A 17,251-nucleotide genomic window follows, 5' to 3' on the forward strand; every position below is an offset into this window, starting at 1 on the left:
TGGGATGTTTTCCTGCCGCCCCCGCCCCCCATCACGCTATTGTCTGATGGCTTTATTAAGTAGAGCACACATTAGTCAGCTACCATTTGATACTATATTCTTCCTTAAAATTTTAATATTGAGCACAAAGCTTTATATTACCTGTGCACTGGTAGAAAAATCAATGTACTAATAACACACTACACTATTTGATTTTATATCAGATCTAGTCCTCATGTGACCACTTTAATAGCTAGGACTTTTGCCCCTTTCAACAAGTAAAACAATTAAATGGGTCTCACGCTCTTGGAGACTAAAATAGTTTTTTTAAAAAATCAATTCCATTTATGTAGCCTATTATGTCAACTTTGTCTACAGAATATATTTAAAGGGGGGGGGGAATCATTCTTGCTGTTATACATTGCCTGTAGCTGAATGGAGAAAGACTTGAATGCTTGAATCTATTAGAACTCATACCTACAGAGAATTATAATTAGACAAGAAAGAAGGCTATGCGGAGTCCTAAATGGAATTTTTCAGCTCAACGGTCTGAACAGTTATTTCTCACAAACCTGTAGCACACGGTCACTTATTCATAGCTCTTAATATTTCCAAATGTGTTGGTGACAAGTTACTTTTCTTCCTAACAGTAAACAAATATATTGATTAAATTGTTGATGGCAGTTGTGCAGAAAGGCTGTCACAAAGAAAAGGGCGAGCTCTTGTTCTGTGCTGCCCAAAGGGCAAGGCCAAGGTATAATGGGCTTAAATTGCAGGTCAATAGAGTTCTGTTGAACAGGAAGAAAAATGTCTTAATGGCAGGAGCAGCTTGATACTGAGGGGAATATTGCATTAGTTTCCCTGATGCTAGCACTTCCCCTTTTCACACTACAGTGCCCACCGTGTTGTGGAACTGTGGCTTTTTGAAGAGTATAATTTTCCATCACACCAGTTATAATGCCTCTGTTCCTCCACTCTTTTTGCACATGTGTTTCTGTTCCCCTGTGATTTCTCCATGAAAACAGTGGGGGGGCGACACTATGTGTCAGTATACTGCCCCAAATTTCATCACTTTACTCCTGTGATTTTCTGGGTTAAGGGGACTGCCAACATATTTTTTTTTTCTGGAATCAAAATAACACAGAACTGAACACTAAACTTGAGCTATATTCCATTTGTTTTCTGGAAGTTGTGTGAAAGCTCAAGTATAATGGAGGAACTAAAAGTTTAGAGAAACACCAAGGAGGTGGAATAAACTGCTGTGCCAATACAACCTCAAACCCTAATGTAGCCCTTTGCATCACCAAAAGGAAACCTGTGGCTCAGGGGCAACGAACAGCCATTTGCCACTCCCTGTGTGACCCCTGAGGAACCCTTTCATTTTTTCCTCCATCCAGCTGATCAGCTGTCAGCTAGCAGACAGGACAAGATGGTTTGTGCCTCTTCTGCGATTAGCAAGATGATGAGTTGGGCTACATAATAATCACTATGGTAGGAAAGCATTTAAGTGATACAGCTGAAATTGCTGTCTCTGAGTTGGTGTCTCTGAGTTGATAACAGCAGTTTTGGAACAGCAATCTTAATATGATCAGGACCACTGAGGTGGGGAAAGCTAATGTTGGGGGAGATGTTAATGCTGGGAATCACTTGGGGGGCAAACTAAGAAGGAAAACTGAATATGTGAGTGTCAAATGAATGTGTCTTCATGGCCATGCCTGCCACCAACATCAGCTCTGCCACTGGCATGTGACACTCACCCAGCACTGGAAGACCAAGGCCTTCAGGGGCAAAAAGGTGGCCTTCACTCCTGTCTCACTACTCAGAAGTAAGCCCAGTTGAATTATACCCAGGTGTGTGGCTAGGATGGAGTGTCCCTCACCAGACATCTTCAGACAGAGGTTGGACAGTTATCTGTTGAAGATGTTCTAGCTCAGGATTTCCTGGATTTTTACATTTTTATTCATATTTTTTAAAATAATATACCTCCATAATATAAAATATCTGGGTGATGCACAGAAATGTGTATGCAATAAAACAGAAAGTGCCTTTAAAGCAGTACAAAGTCAAGCTGGAAACCCTGCATTGGCCCCTTCCAACTGTGTGATTCTGCAACTGAAATCCTATTGGCTTTTATTTGAACTCCAGTAGGACCAAACCAACATGGTAGCCTTCCCCAACCTGCTGCCCTCCAAATATTTTGGACTACACCTCTCATCAGCCCCAGCCAGTAATGCCAACAGTCTGGGATTATGGAAGTTGCAGTCCAAAATGTTTGGACGGCCACAGATTGGGGAAGCTTATATATATTAAATGAGGCTGCATATGTAAGATGTGCCTAATGAGATGTGTGCGGTGATTAAGGCTATGTCTATTGTTCATAGAATGATATAATGGCTGCGGTATAATTTTATTATGCAGATATTTGTCATAAACTATAACTATTTTGTATTTTCAGCACCTTGCTTTACCTATGTTCATAGTTCAGTTACATTACTTCATCCTCTTTCCTACATTGTTTTTCTTTCTGGGCACATCTTCTGATTGCAGAGATACCAGTTTGCAGTTTTTTTCTATATTTGCAATCTAAGGAAGATGTCTTAATATAGACATCTAAAGGAGGTCATTTCCCACAGCTGAGAGTTAGGGGGTGAGAGCCACCTCCACCCCAATTCCAGTAGAAAATAACAGCGAGAAACTTAAGTGTTTCTGCAGTTAACCGGTGTTATGATTTTCAAATGTGATATTGCTAGTCAATTGCTATAATATAATATCATTCATAGTATATTATCATAGCCATAGCGGTAACTAAAGCAATTTAATAAAGACATGTTAATTGTCTTATGTCCTATATTGGTTCATTTGGGGGAGGGATGTCATGTTCCACTGCCAGGCCACCAGGGTAATGTCAGAATTAAACAATGAGAAATCTGGCTATGCTTTAAGGCATTATTACATTTTTATAAAGGTGGATTTAATTAGTCCACATGAGTAACTAGAAAGCCAGAATTTCATATTAAGTAGGCTTTATTGGATTAATCTACTGTATCAAACACAAATTCCCTTTCACTCATCATCATTTTAAAGAGGGGAATAGGAAGCTAGGAAATTTCCTATGATAGAGAGATATAATTAAATTTAATATAAATGTAAATTAGTAATTTAAAACTTTGAAATTAGTGTGTGGGCCAGTTGACCATGAGCCAGCCCATTAGAACTTCACTTGGCAGGCAGTTGTATTTTGATCTGTTTGCCATGAGGTAATAAGGTCATGCCAGTACACACCTAAACAATGCAGCAAACCATAGAATAAGTTCTTAGAAGTCCTGGAACTACGGCAAACCAGCAAGTAATAAAAAAGCAGTATCAAATGTAACATAGAACAAACAAAATCCCAATTTTGAACCAGTGAAGCATCAAAAATGATAAGTGACTTGGAATGCAATATTATTCTCAGGTACTACAATTTATTCGTTACTGTTATAATACATTTTTTTAAAAAACAAACAAACACAATTGACAACTGGCTTTGCTTTAGCGGCATGTACAGTCTGTACAGTCTGGGATGTGGGTGGCACTGTGGTCTAAACCACAGAGCCCAGGGCTTGCTGATCAGAGGTTGGTGGTTTGAATCCCCACGACAGGGTAAGCTCCCGTTGCTCGGTCCCTGCTCCTGCCCATCTAGCAATTTGAAAGCATGTCAAAGTGCAAGTAGATAAATAGCTACCGCTCCGGTGGGAAGGTAAATGGCATTTCCATGCGCTGCTCTGGTTCAGCAGAAGCAGCTTAGTCATGTTGGCCACATGACCCGGAAGCTGTACGCCGGCTCCCTCGGCCAATAAAGTGAGATGAGCACCGCAACCCCAGAGTCGTCCGCGACTGGACCTAGTGGTCAGGGGTCCCTTTACCTTTACCTTTCTTACAGTCTGTCAGCAAATGCTTTTGCTCACTTAACTTGTACAACAACACATAGAAGACATGAAACATGGCAGTTATTTCAAGGGTTTATTATTTTTTGTGGGAGGAGTAAGCTTTTAATGTTTAATGTTCTTTCACCTTCTTTATTGGAAAAGTCTCAATGACAAGGACAAAGAAAGTGAACCAAACAAACAGCAGCAGCAGCAGCCGCTTCAATGGTGACCAGTAGAGGCTGTAACGTTGGAGCTGGGATGGCAGACGATTTTCTTGTATTTTCCCTCATGCTCTTGGAACATCTGCCCTGCTGAGGCCCAGCAGAACTTTAAGCGAAAACTTTCCTAGCTGCTCAAGAGTTCAGGTGAAGGGGGTGGACACAAACCTTTTGTTTTCCAAACCAGAAACTCCTGAACAAGCTCTGGATGCTTCCTTGGGAGATCTCTGGCTGGCATTTTGATCAGGGATAAAAGGAGGTGCTACTGGGAGGTGCAGGGTGCCCAACAACGGGGCGGCCCTTGCACAGGTGACATAAACGGGACTCGCCCTTTGGGGATGCATGCTTTGTTGCTTTTATAACAACATCATCATCAACAACAACAACTTTTTATTTATACCCTGCCCATATGGCTGGGTTGCCCCTGTAACTCTGGGCAGCTTCCAACACACATAACAACAACAACAACAACAAACATTAATAGTAACAATCAGATCCTATATAAAAAGTCACAATGACTTTAAAATAATCAACTTACATAAAATAAAGCAATATTCACTAATCCATTAGAATTCAATAGCTTGAATGGGATCTGGAGTGAGATGCCAGTCTGAATGAGGTGATTAATGCTATCTATTGTTTACAGAAGAGGGGCTCCCTGCCAGGACTGAAAAAGAGTTTTTATTTTATTAATAAAAATAAAATAAAAGAGCTTTTATTTTATTTTATTTTATTTTATTTAGCCCTTTATATGATCAAGATGTCATGAAATGTGCACACTTTACTTCTTAGCCTCTATAACTTATTACAGTATATCATTATAGAGTATTCAGCCTGTATAACTTTATAGTATAGATCTAATAATTGCTGTGTATTATATAATATACGATCCAACTTCTAAGCATAGTGAGCACTTTAACATTTTTAGCCTCTTTATGAAAACTTGTTAGTTTTTGTATTATATCGAAAGCACTACCATGTGGTGGCTGTTGGTTATATGACTGCTGACATGTGATAACTCAGTGTAGCTGTGCTGGTGTCCCTGTCATTAGTTATCTTGGTCACTGTTTCTATCTGCAGCAGTTTGAGTTATATTTTGAACTGATTGCATGGTTCTGTCATGGCCTTCAGCTAGTACAATAAAACGTATCAATGATTATATATTTTTATTGATTGACGTTTTATTGATTGAGTGCTGTTTTATGAGTTTGAGTGTTGCAATGTTCATAGAATCAAACTGAGTTATTTGTTGGATTCTTATATTTTGAATTGATCTACTCATATTTGATTGCTATTGTAAGTTTAAATTGATTTGCCTTTGAGCATATTTATATGCAAAAATGGCATACAAATTCAAATAATTTGAAAATAAAAATTCAAATAATGAGAAAATAAAAATCAAATAATGAGAAAATAAAAATTTCTCGCCCTGGTGCTGAAAAGACATAGGCATGGGCACCTGGTAAGTGTCAAAGGGGAAAAGGATCCTGAGATGGTTTGCTACAGCCAACTGGTTGAGAAACCAGTTGGTGTAGTGGTTACAACCTCAGACCTGGGAAGCCAAAGTTACCATTCCCACTCAACCATGAAGCTCACTGGGTGACCTTGGGCTTGTCATGAACTCTCTGTCTAACCTACGTCACAGACTAGTTATGAAGGAAGTACAAGCAACTCCCCATTTCCAGGTGTTTGAGTCATGTGACTGCTGAAACACATCGCAAGGGGGCAGGTAGGGTGCAGAATGGGGCAGGGCAAGCTTCTGTGCATCACACTGACATGTGTGGTGCCAAAATCATGATGCCCACATCAATGGGGAGTTGCCTGTATCCATGCACACCACCTTGGGCTCTTGAGACAAATGTTGGGATATAAGTGTAATAAGTACATAATTAAAGAAGTAATATCATTGATTTATTTAGCACACTCACCCATAGAGATACCCCATTGCAGAAGTTCTCTGAAAGCTCAGGAGCAAGTCCCGTTGTGTCCTGGAGATCTTTCTCCCAAACTTAGGAATGCAGCATCCACTAACAAATTACTATGTGGAATCAAAAGCAGCTTGTGATATGACACTGAAGTCTAGTGTTCAAGGGACCAAGAGTGAAACATCCCTCTTGGGGATGGCCAAGTTTTAAAAGAAATACTGTATTACGTTATTGCTTCTTGTTTCAGAAACCCCAGGATAGTGAGAAAAAGCTGTATTGCCTAAAGATGCATGGTGGTTTTGCATGCACTCAGTCAAAGGTTTGTCCTGTCCCTGCCTGAAAATTATAGGAAATATCTCTGGGCCCGAAGTTTAAAAGTGTTTTCTAACTCAGTTATTCTGTTACCTTTGGGGGGGGGGGTACAGTCTACCATGCACTGTTCAGCGAGGCAATAAATACCACTGCACCAATTCCAGCTCAATAGTTGCAACAAAAGCAGTGCATCAGAAAAATGAAATCTTGCAGAGAGCTTCTCATCCTCCCTGCCCCAAGTTTCTTATCCATTAATCAAAGTCAAATGGTAAAGTGATTAATTAGTTTAAAAAGCATCTTGCAAAATATTTATTGATGTTTAAAGATCTATCTTGAAGGGCCTGTGATTTAGCTGTGATTGTTGCATTGCAGACTAGATGATCCTTGGTGTTCCTTCCAACTCTAGAAGGCTTCAAAGTCCTTCAGCAAGGCTTCCAAGTCCACTTCTACAAGCGTAGCTGCTTGTTCCTGTCCACCAGCCCCTGTTGTTAACCTGCTGTTTGCCAGTCCTTGACTATTGTAGGTATTGCAATCAGTAGTGTAGTGGTTAATTTTGAGTGTAGGAGTTCGTGAAGCCACACCTCTAAGGAAAGCCCATTGTCATGCTCTTGAAATACATGGCATGCATACAGATACACCAGCAGTACATAGCATAATACCACATTTATTAAGAGCATCCTGACTGCATTCTTTTTCATAACTTCCCATAGGTAAGCAGGGACTGACTTTGGTAATATGGCACCCTGTGCGAGGACAAAATTTGATGCCCCCAAGCTAAATATTATTTTCACAATAATTCCTTTTGGTACAGCTGCTTTTTTGTGGGTGTTCTAACAACATTATTCATTGTTGTTGTTTTGTGCCTCCCTCGGCTCAGCATCCTTTGTGAAGGAACTGCCCGCACCGCCCTAAATCTGACAGTGGACTAAGCTCCGTTGAAATCAGTGGTGCTTATTTCTTATTGCATGGTTCACATTGAGCTGTATCAAAAGACCTTGAGCCAGCTGAAACACAATCTTTGATTTTAACATAGATATGCAAAAAAGTGTGCTCTTCTAAACAGCTAGTGCAAGAAGAAGGAAAGTAGTATCCAGCCTCTGCTTGTTCATTATCTTCTCTAATTTTCCCTGTGACGGCACACTTGAAAGTCTTCTCATCAACTCATTCACCTGCAAGTCTATCAGTTGCCCTGACACTCCATTGCTCTTGCTCTGAAAAAGATGTTGAGCTGTGCTTCTCTGTGCTCCCTCTTCGTTGCACCACTGGTTTTGTTGGGTAATCAGTTTTCTTGGTCTAACTAATTTTGCATTGTCACAATTGAATGCCAAAGCATCCAGCAGCATCCATTGAAAGAGTTCCCTGGAAAACTACCCCAAGGATGTGAGATGATGATACTCACAGCTGATTATTATTATTTTTTTGCTCATTTTACTTGCTGTTATTCAGGGTCTTCTTTTTGCTTTTTTGGGCTGGGCCTCTGGGTCTCTCTAAGTTGTACTTAGCAGGTAGAAATCCAGCCGGTAGACTCTTTTCGGCCACTATGCCAGGGTCCATTACCTGCTGAATTTTTGCCTGCCACCTCACTGTTAAAAGAGACAGAAAGAAGCTGACAATCCTGTTAAGGAGAGGCTCTGTCATGAGTCTGAGCACTGCTGTCTGTTCTCCATCCAAGTGGAACCTATGAATAAAAATGTGCTTAACTACGATCTGAATGTGGTGTACTAATGACCTTTTCCTTAATAAAGGGTAAGAGTCTAAACATTAAATAATTGAATTGCCTTTGCGTGCAATTATTTTACTTTATTGTTCCCACAAAACTGGCCGGCTTTGATATAATTGTTTTACAGCTAACAAAGGCAAGGTCATATTAGCAAATGTGTTCCTTTTTCATATCACTGGAATTTTAATATGAGAACTACAGATATATAAAAAGATCATTTTACTGTCACACTATAGACTAGTTCAAGGGTAATCAGGCATATTTCAATCCACTAAATCTTAATTTCGAGGGAATCCGAAGTTACCAGACAATCAAAATTTGATGCAAAAGCAAAACCTAACTTGCGTTAGCTCTGCTGCTTCATTACAGTAGAAAATGCTGCAGTTAAAAGTCCTATGAAAGATTTCAATAAACTTTGGCCAGACACAGAAAGCTGTGTTTTATGAAGCTAGGCCACTGGTCTGTCTAGTTCACTACTGACTATATCAGGCATAGGAAAACTCGTCCCTCCAAATGTTTTGGGACTACAATTCCCATCATCCCTGACCACTGGTCCTGTTAGCTAGGGATCATGGGAGTTGTAGTTCCAAAACATCTGGATGGCCGAGTTTGCCTATGCCTGGATAATATCTACTGGCAGCAGCTCTCCAGGGCTTCAGTTTTCAACAAGAGCTTCTCCCAGCCCAACCTGGAGATGCTGAGAATTGAGCTTCAGACCTTTTGCATGTAATTAATGTTGTCTACCACTGAGCGATGGACATTTCTGAGCTCAACCACCATAGTTTCACCCGCTTATTTTCAAGCAAACCTTGAGTACACAATAGTCAGGTACAAAAGACCTGGCCAGGTGTTCAATGCATTTATGGAGGGGCATATGCTGCCCCATACATCTTAAAAAGCAAGACAGTTTGAGCATACTACACCGATCCTGGTTCAATTAGTTTCTGGGCCCAATTCAAAGTGCTGGTGTTGACCTATAAAGCCTTAAACAGCTCAGGACCACAATACCTCATGGACTGCCTCTTTCCATATGAACCTACCCAGACCCTGAGATCATCTTCTGAGGCCCTTCTTCATATGCCTCCTCCTCGTGAGGTCAGGAGGGTGGCAACACAAGAACGGGCCTTCTTTTTAGTGGCTCCCTGTCTGTGGAATGCTCTCCCCAGGGAAGTTCGCATGGTGCCTTCATTATACACCTTTAGGCAACAGGCAAAAATGTTGCTTTTTAACCAGGTCTTTGGTTGATCTGATTTCCATACTATGCCCTTTTAAAATGTTGGGTTTGGGGGCGGGGGCTATTGGGTTGTTGTTTTTATTTTTATTATGTATTTTGTGGTTTTATATCTTTATTTTAGATCTTTATTCTTTGAACCGCCCTGAGACCGCCAGGTTTAGGGCGGTATATACATTCAATATTTTTTTAAAAAAAGCATCCCTTACCTACACTGAATCTTGAGGAGCTTCCCATATACACAGCCTGTGTACACAACACATAAAGGAGCTTAAGTGTTTGCATAATATGCACACATACCCCAACATACTTGGGGTCTCTACTATGTATATGTGCACATATACCTATGGGACTGCTTCTCCTGGTAAGTCCCACGGAGGGCCTTACGGTCTTCAAATAAAAACATCTTGGAGATCCCGGGCCACAAGGGGGTTAGGCTGGCCTCGACTAGAGCCAGGGCTTTTTCGGCCGTGGCCCCGATCTGGTGGAACGCTCTGTCACAAGAGACTAGGGCCCTGTGGGACTTGAAATCTTTCCACAGGGCCTGCATGATGGAGCTGTTCCGCCAGGCCTTTGGCCAAGGCATAGTCTGACCCCATCTCTCCTTCTGTAATCCTCATAGAACTCTAACCCAATGGTTGCCATTAATTTGATTCTGAATTGATTTTAGAATGTATTTTAATTAATTGACTGTGTGATTTTATGTACACTGTGCTATTTTTACTTGTTGTTAGCTGCTCTAAGCCCGACTTTGGCCAGGGAGGGCGGGATACAAATAAAATTATTATTATTATTATTATTATTATTATTATTATTATTACTACTACTACTTCTACTACATGCATATAGTTCAGTTGCATTTTACCAATCCCACACCTGATAGCCTATATGATGTCAGATTTGGATCCCTGATCATGTAAGTGTCCTGAATCTTATGCACATACAAAGAGAGAGCTAAGCAGGGTTCCCCACTGCATATTTGTCACAACACACAAATGTCGAGGGGATAGGGCTTGTGGGACATGCAATAAGGGCAGTGGGAACAGCAGATGTGCTCCACTCCCTCTGCAAGCAGAGACTCTATATGTAAAGAAGGGCTTCAACTTCCTGGGTTTAGAGTCACTTCTCAAAATCTTCAGATTCCATTCCTAGAAAAATACTGAAATCTTTCTCTCTGTATCCTCTTTCTTTGGAATTGTGCCCTATCTATTTTATTTTGCATTCTCTGCATTCTCTGCAATACAATGTGACATGCTGCTACTAGATAACTGTTTTAATTACTTTTTAATTTAGAGCCAGGCATATAAATCCCTATAGCAATAGGATAGCACAAATAATTTAAAGGCAATTAAATGAAGCAAGCTTTGGATTCTTGGATGATACTACAACTTTTTTTATATAAAAGCTGTCTGTAATTAGACTTTGTTTGGTTCTTCTATTTAATCAAAATTCACTTAAACCTCCTTGAGGAGATTTGATATTCCCTACTAAGCTCAGTGCTGAATAACAAGCACAGACAATTGCCAAAAGAATGATTGGAAACATTTATTTTATTTATAATGTGATTTTGTTCGAATAAGTTGGAAAACAAAATGGACTATAAAAAAGGTCTCTGAATAATGAAGGAGGGCGAGGGGAAAATCTAATGCCAATTGCCTAAACTGCTTGAGAATGGCAGGGAGAATCATCATAGGTGAGGGAATGTAGCTCAGTGCAAGAGCTGACAGTTTGCATGTAAAACCACAGGAAATTTTAAGCTACTGCTGAGTGAGTCCTCTTACCCAGAATTTCCATCCCCTCAACAACCTCAGATATGCTGATGATACAATCTTGATGGCAGAAAGTGAGGAGGTATTAAAGAACCTTTTAATGAGGGTGAAAGAGGAGAGCACAAAATATGGTCTGAAGCTCAACATCAAAAAAACTAAGATCATGGCCACTGGTCCCATCACCTCCTGGCAAATAGAAGGGGAAGAAATGGAGGCAGTGAGAGATTTCAATTTCTTGGGTTCCATGATCACTGCAGATGGTGACAGCAGTCACAAAATTAGAAGACGCCTGCTTCGCCAAAGAATTGATGCTTTTGAATTATGGTGCTGGAGGAGACTCTTGAGAGTCCCATGGACTGCAAGAAGATCAAACCCATCCATTCTTAAAGAAATCAGCCCTGAGTGCTCATTAGAAGGACAGATCCTGAAGTTGAGGCTCCAGTACTTTGGCCACCTCATGAGAAGAGAAGACTCCCTAGAAAAGACCCTGATGTTGGGAAAGATGGAGGGCACAAGGAGAAGGGGATGACAGAGGATGAGATGGATGGGCAGTGTTCTCGAAGCTACTAACATGAGTTTGGCCAAACTGCAAGAGGCAGTGAAGGATAGGGGTGCCTGGCGTGCTGTGGTCCATGGGGTCACGAAGAGTTGGACACGACTGAACGACTGAACAACAACAACAACATTTCCCAGGATATTAGCCATAAAAATATTTAGGCATACTCCAAGTCCCCCTTCTTTCTGCATTGAAGGCAGTGGTGGAAGCCAGGAAGACAGAAGTGTCTGGTGTGTCATGGGGGGAGCCTGGAAAGGAAAGACTTCCCAGGAAAAGGAACCACCAGCTAGCTAAGGAACTGCCTAAGGCAGGCGTGTAGATCATTAGCAGAAAGGGGCTGTGGGAGCATAAGCCCCAATGCCGACTGATGGTGGGAAAGCAGTGGCATTTTTTTTTGGGGGGGGGGCTTTTTGGCCTAGCATTTCATCCTTTACATGCACACACTCTTTGCCTGGAATGTGTAAAGAGAGCCAAGGTCTGGATCACAGCCTCAATGTGAATACCAATTAGAAATAAATGTCAAGTTACCTAATCAATCAAATATAGAATTATCAAAGTATAGAGCGAGGGTTTTCCAGTCCAATCCCCTGCCATGCCAGTTGGGGTTGTTGGTAGTTGGATTACAACAACAACTGCAGGGCCTCAGGTTCCCTATTTCTAATGGTTTATTATCCTTCATCTAGAAAGTATATGGAATTCTGCTTTCTAGCTTACATAGTTATGAAAGGCACCCCAAAACTAAATTTATGCTGAAGTTCTGACTTTACTATACATTTAACATTAAACTGAATTCACAATTTGTGCAAATCTTGCCCACTCTGGAGATACCTAGTGTGTATATTGTTGTTAACTGACATAATGCTGCAGAACCTTGTAAAGTTTTGGCACCAAGCTAACGTCACATTTTCTAAGAATCAGATTTTTCTATTTAAAAAAAGTAAAAATTTTCTGGGTAACCACTCATTCAAAAGAACAATTGAACAACATTGTACAATTACAACTTTTTGGAAGAGCCAGGACATAACATAATTCTACTAAGTCTTCCTTCAGCTAAAAGACATCACATTTTGAAGGCCAATGGAAAAAGATACAGTCGGTCTTCAGGGCCTTCCAAAAAGCCTACAATGTAGGAATTTGCTGCAGGTCCAATAGAATGGAATTCCACAGCCATGGAGTCGCCATCTGACAGAGCTGGGGGTCTCCCCACCCACAGCACCTCCATCTTCTTGGATTTAACCAATCTTCACATGAGTTTTCAGCTGGGTCCATCATGGATATTACCCTATCACCACCACCATCGCACAAACAATCTCTGAAAACAACAGCTTTTATCAGACATTTGACAACACATAGCGAGAAGGAAGCTGGTCAAGACTTTGGTGTAAAATTTGGAAGCGGGCAATTTTTTTAAAAAAGTGCAGGTCACCTGGGGGAAGGAGAGCATTGCGATGGTACCGACATTCATAATGGGGTGGCTATGACAGAGGACTCAAAACCCACTCCCATTATGATCTGAGCCTGCAATTTCACTAGCATCTATTAATTCAACAGGTTGCTGTTAATTCAACAAGTTACCGGTAGTGGAAGTGGAAAATCCTTTGGTTTGTCCTGAAAGTGCAGCCCATCGCTTTCACTGTTTGGACAGGCAGAATAATTTCTTCTCTATTCACCTTGTCCACAGCACTCATTGTTTTATAAATCTCTATCATATCTCCTCTGTCAGCTTTTCCCTTCCCCTAAAGAGCCTCGACTTCTTAAGCCTTTCTTCATAAAGACCTTCCACCCTCTCAATCACTCTGTCATCCTCCTCAACAATATAACATTTGAGATGGAGAGCGGAAAGAGTCCCTCGCATTGTTCTAAATATAGCTGTACCATAGATTTATTTAATGGTATTATACTTTCTGCTTTATTTCCATTTGCTTACCTCATGCATGTATGACCACAGTTAGAATACATTGTTTCTATGTGCACTACTATTGGAGATGACGTCTAGAAACAATGTGGGCTGGGAGAGCTCACAGAAATGTATCCAAGTAAGTGTAGCCTTGGGGAACTCTAAACCAGGCCTGCCCCATAATTTACATTATTTCAGAGTGTCAACCCTTCAGTAGATTTTTTTCCCTTTTGTATTGTTTTAAGGAAAGTGGCGGGAATGCCAGATGAGGTTCATGAGCCCCTTCATAGGTGTAGATTTCACATCCTCAAAATTGTTTGTTTGTAGGGTGGCCACTTATACACCACCAAAAATGAAGAAATGCATCACACACATGCAGAAAAGTGCACAGATATGCATAAACATTAAGTCCAGTTTAGGCAAAAAAAAAAAAAAATTAAAATCCCATAATTTAAATAGAAATGCAACAGAAATGCAAATTTGTGGTGAGGTGACCTATGGGTCTATTCAGTCTGCTGTCCAAGTGCTAATGAGCAACTTCAAGGGTCCTGCTCACTCTACCTTCCTATGGTACTTCATCATTACCTGGACTGAACTTTCAAACAGAGGACTGTCCTCTAAAGCAGGACACATTCCTATCCTTTGTATTTGTAATGAGCTGAGAGGCAAGGTGAGTAGTGCTGATTATAGTAATGGGAACTAGACAAATGGACTTCAAATGATGGGTCAGAACCCACTACTGGAACACAAGAGCAGAACTGCCATGATGTGAATATATGGTAAAAACATATTAAGAAATGGGCCTCTAAATGCATGTTTGGGTTAAAAGCTGATCTGGGCTTGAAAAGGCTGAAGACTACTGAGCTAGACCCCGTTGCTAGCCCCTCTGAACTATTTAAGTTGCCTAGTTTTGAACATAACTAGAGTACATGCTTTCCTAGGGATCTCCTCCAGGCTTACAAAGAGATTGGAAAATAATGCTCATTATTTATTTGCATTTGCACAGTGTTAATTAAATCTACATATCAATATTTATTTTCCTGTGATTTTAATAATTCCATACACTTGCAAATAATCTTTTTTTTAAAAGCTCTTTTGAAAGGTTGAAAGATGTGATTTGGCAACGACTTCATACTTTTGCAACACTTTCTTTTCAAAAAGTTACAAAAATTAATTAAATGCAATTAACACAGATTAAACATTTCAGTTGTGATTAAAGTTGACAATTATAGTACATAATTAACAATACCAGAGGGAATAGGGATAAAGGGGGTATTTTAAAAGAACAATGTAAGTACAGAAATGACATGTGTGATACTTATCTTAAGCAAGCAGATTTATGAATTTCTTGTAATAGCTGGCAAGATTTAGGAGAGTTTATTCTAAGTCAGAAGGATAGGGAAGGAGGGATTATCTATCTTCACTGGACACCCCTAACAACATTAATGTTAGTCAGCAACATTTAACAACAACTACAAGGACAATAGAACAAAATGACATTTCCATGGATCAATTCTTATTCTCCATTTTCCAACCAGTTTCCAGTATGCTGGAATAATTACTGAGAATATGAGCGAAACATTCAGTATCAGTGTAATTGAATCACCTTTTTTTCAATTAAACCCTCAAGATTCTTCTTTTTTTTACAAACTATAAAAACTGATATGATTCTTGCATAATTAATGTTATTAAGCTGATTTAATTACTGAGTGATTTAATTATCTAAATTCAATCACCAGCTTTTGCAAATTAATTTCATTCAAATAAGAGGTGGTAGAGGCTGTGAATCATAATGTGAAAATATGAACCTGCACAGATGTGAATTGCTGTCTGCCTACCTCCTCCATTCTTCTTTTCTTCATCTAGAGGCAAAAGCTGAAGGGAATCCATGTGATTCAATCAGCTGCGGGCAGACTTGCATAGAGGTCTACATGCACAGGTTTTTCCTCTGCTACTGCCCATCTGTGAAGGGGATTAATGAAGAGAGTTAAAGATCTCCTCGAAGTCAGAGGTCAAGGGGTAAAAGCCAGTAAGGATGCTCCCATTGTGGATGGGCCCAGTGGGCATTGCTCATTGAACAAGTGGAAGAAAACCTACAAAAAGGACTATGCTTACCTTGACTGTCAACATCACTGTTGTCATACCACAGACAGGGTTTTAAGGAACCAGTTCTGTAAGCAGTGATGGACGTTGGTCTTTAACATTTCAGAGGTGCCTTGTGCAAGACTAAAATATGGTGCCCTCCGGGGGGGGGGGGGCTTCTTGCTTTTTGTTCTGCTCCATTCACTATGTTAATCACTGTGAAGCTCCGCAGCACCCTCAAGTGTTGGCATCCAGTGCAGAGGAACCAGTCGCACTCCCCAAAATCCGCCTCAAAAAAGTGCAGATCTGTACCCAAGGGTTGGCAAAACTGGCACCTGCCGGCAGCACAGATCCAAAGGGGTTGGGAAAGTCAACCCAGAAATCTGCCTCAAGTTATCTGGGTAAGGTTGTGAGTTTATGTAAGAGCTAGGAGCTGAGCAGCAGGGGAAATGGGAATGTGGTATGAAGGTAGACTGCTGGTGACTATGGGTTGTATAATGTAACCTGTTGGCAATATATACATGGCCATATTAAAGCAGTTTTGCATTATGTACTTCTGTCTCTGCTGGCAGAGCAGCAAATTTATGCCACCCACTCAAACCCATAATGAGGGAAGAATTGTATCCTAAATCTAAAAAATAAAACCCAAGCCTTATCTCCAGAGGGTGTAAGATACTTCTCCATTTATTTTTATTTATTTTTGCTTTTCTTGGAATATTTTATTTCCTCCTCTGTAAATAGGGAAATATTCTGATTTGAATATACCAATATAGTGAAATACTGTTTCTTTTTCTTTTTTTCTTTTTTGGTCTTAGAAATTACATTTGTTTAAGGAAATACATTATTATTAGGTTAAAGATATTTGCAGTGGTATCAATTTTGCATTCCCTACAAGATGGAGCTGCTTAAGTGCTGATGCAAATTGAAATCTATGTACACGGTGAACACCAAGGTCATGGTGCGATGAAAAATGCTATTTTACTGTCATATTATCTGTTTTTCTAATAGTGTACTCATGATATTTTTCATAATATAATTCTTTCCATATTTTATCCATAACAATTGGAGTAGTAGCTTACCAGCATCTAAAACTGCTCAGATGTCCACCCCTGCTTAGCAGTAGGAGCAAATTCAACTCACAGGTTTAGAATAACTATAGAAGGGGGGGAATGAAATATTAATTGAAAATGGTGTATATTGCTTTTTTTTTCTAGCTCCCTGTCCAATTGACCAAAACAACTAAGAAGATCCTGAGAATAGACCCTCTGAAATTAATTGACCTAAATAGACACATCCATTAATTTCAATGGGTCTACTCTGGGCATGGCTACAACCCAAGGGATTTGCTGCAACCCAAGGGATACAGAATAACTGCAGGGGGGAAGGTGAAATAGCAACTGTGGGTCTTATGTCTGACCTCTGCACATTGATCTGTCTCCCCTACAGAACTTTTGCATGTGGAACTATCTGAGCACAGGATTTCTCCATTCAACTGGGGACTGCACATTTTGCAGGATTCAAGGGTGTGTGCGCATGTGTGTGTGTGTGCAGTTTTATTTCAGGTTCTCTACAAAATGGCTAGATTCATATATGGAGGTCAGGAGAGGGCCGGTGGGAGCTACAGTATCTCAGTTCCCTGCTCCTGCATCAACTA

Source organism: Lacerta agilis, chromosome 10 (genome assembly GCF_009819535.1).
Source record: "Lacerta agilis isolate rLacAgi1 chromosome 10, rLacAgi1.pri, whole genome shotgun sequence".
In the NCBI taxonomy this organism is placed as follows: domain Eukaryota; kingdom Metazoa; phylum Chordata; class Lepidosauria; order Squamata; family Lacertidae; genus Lacerta; species Lacerta agilis.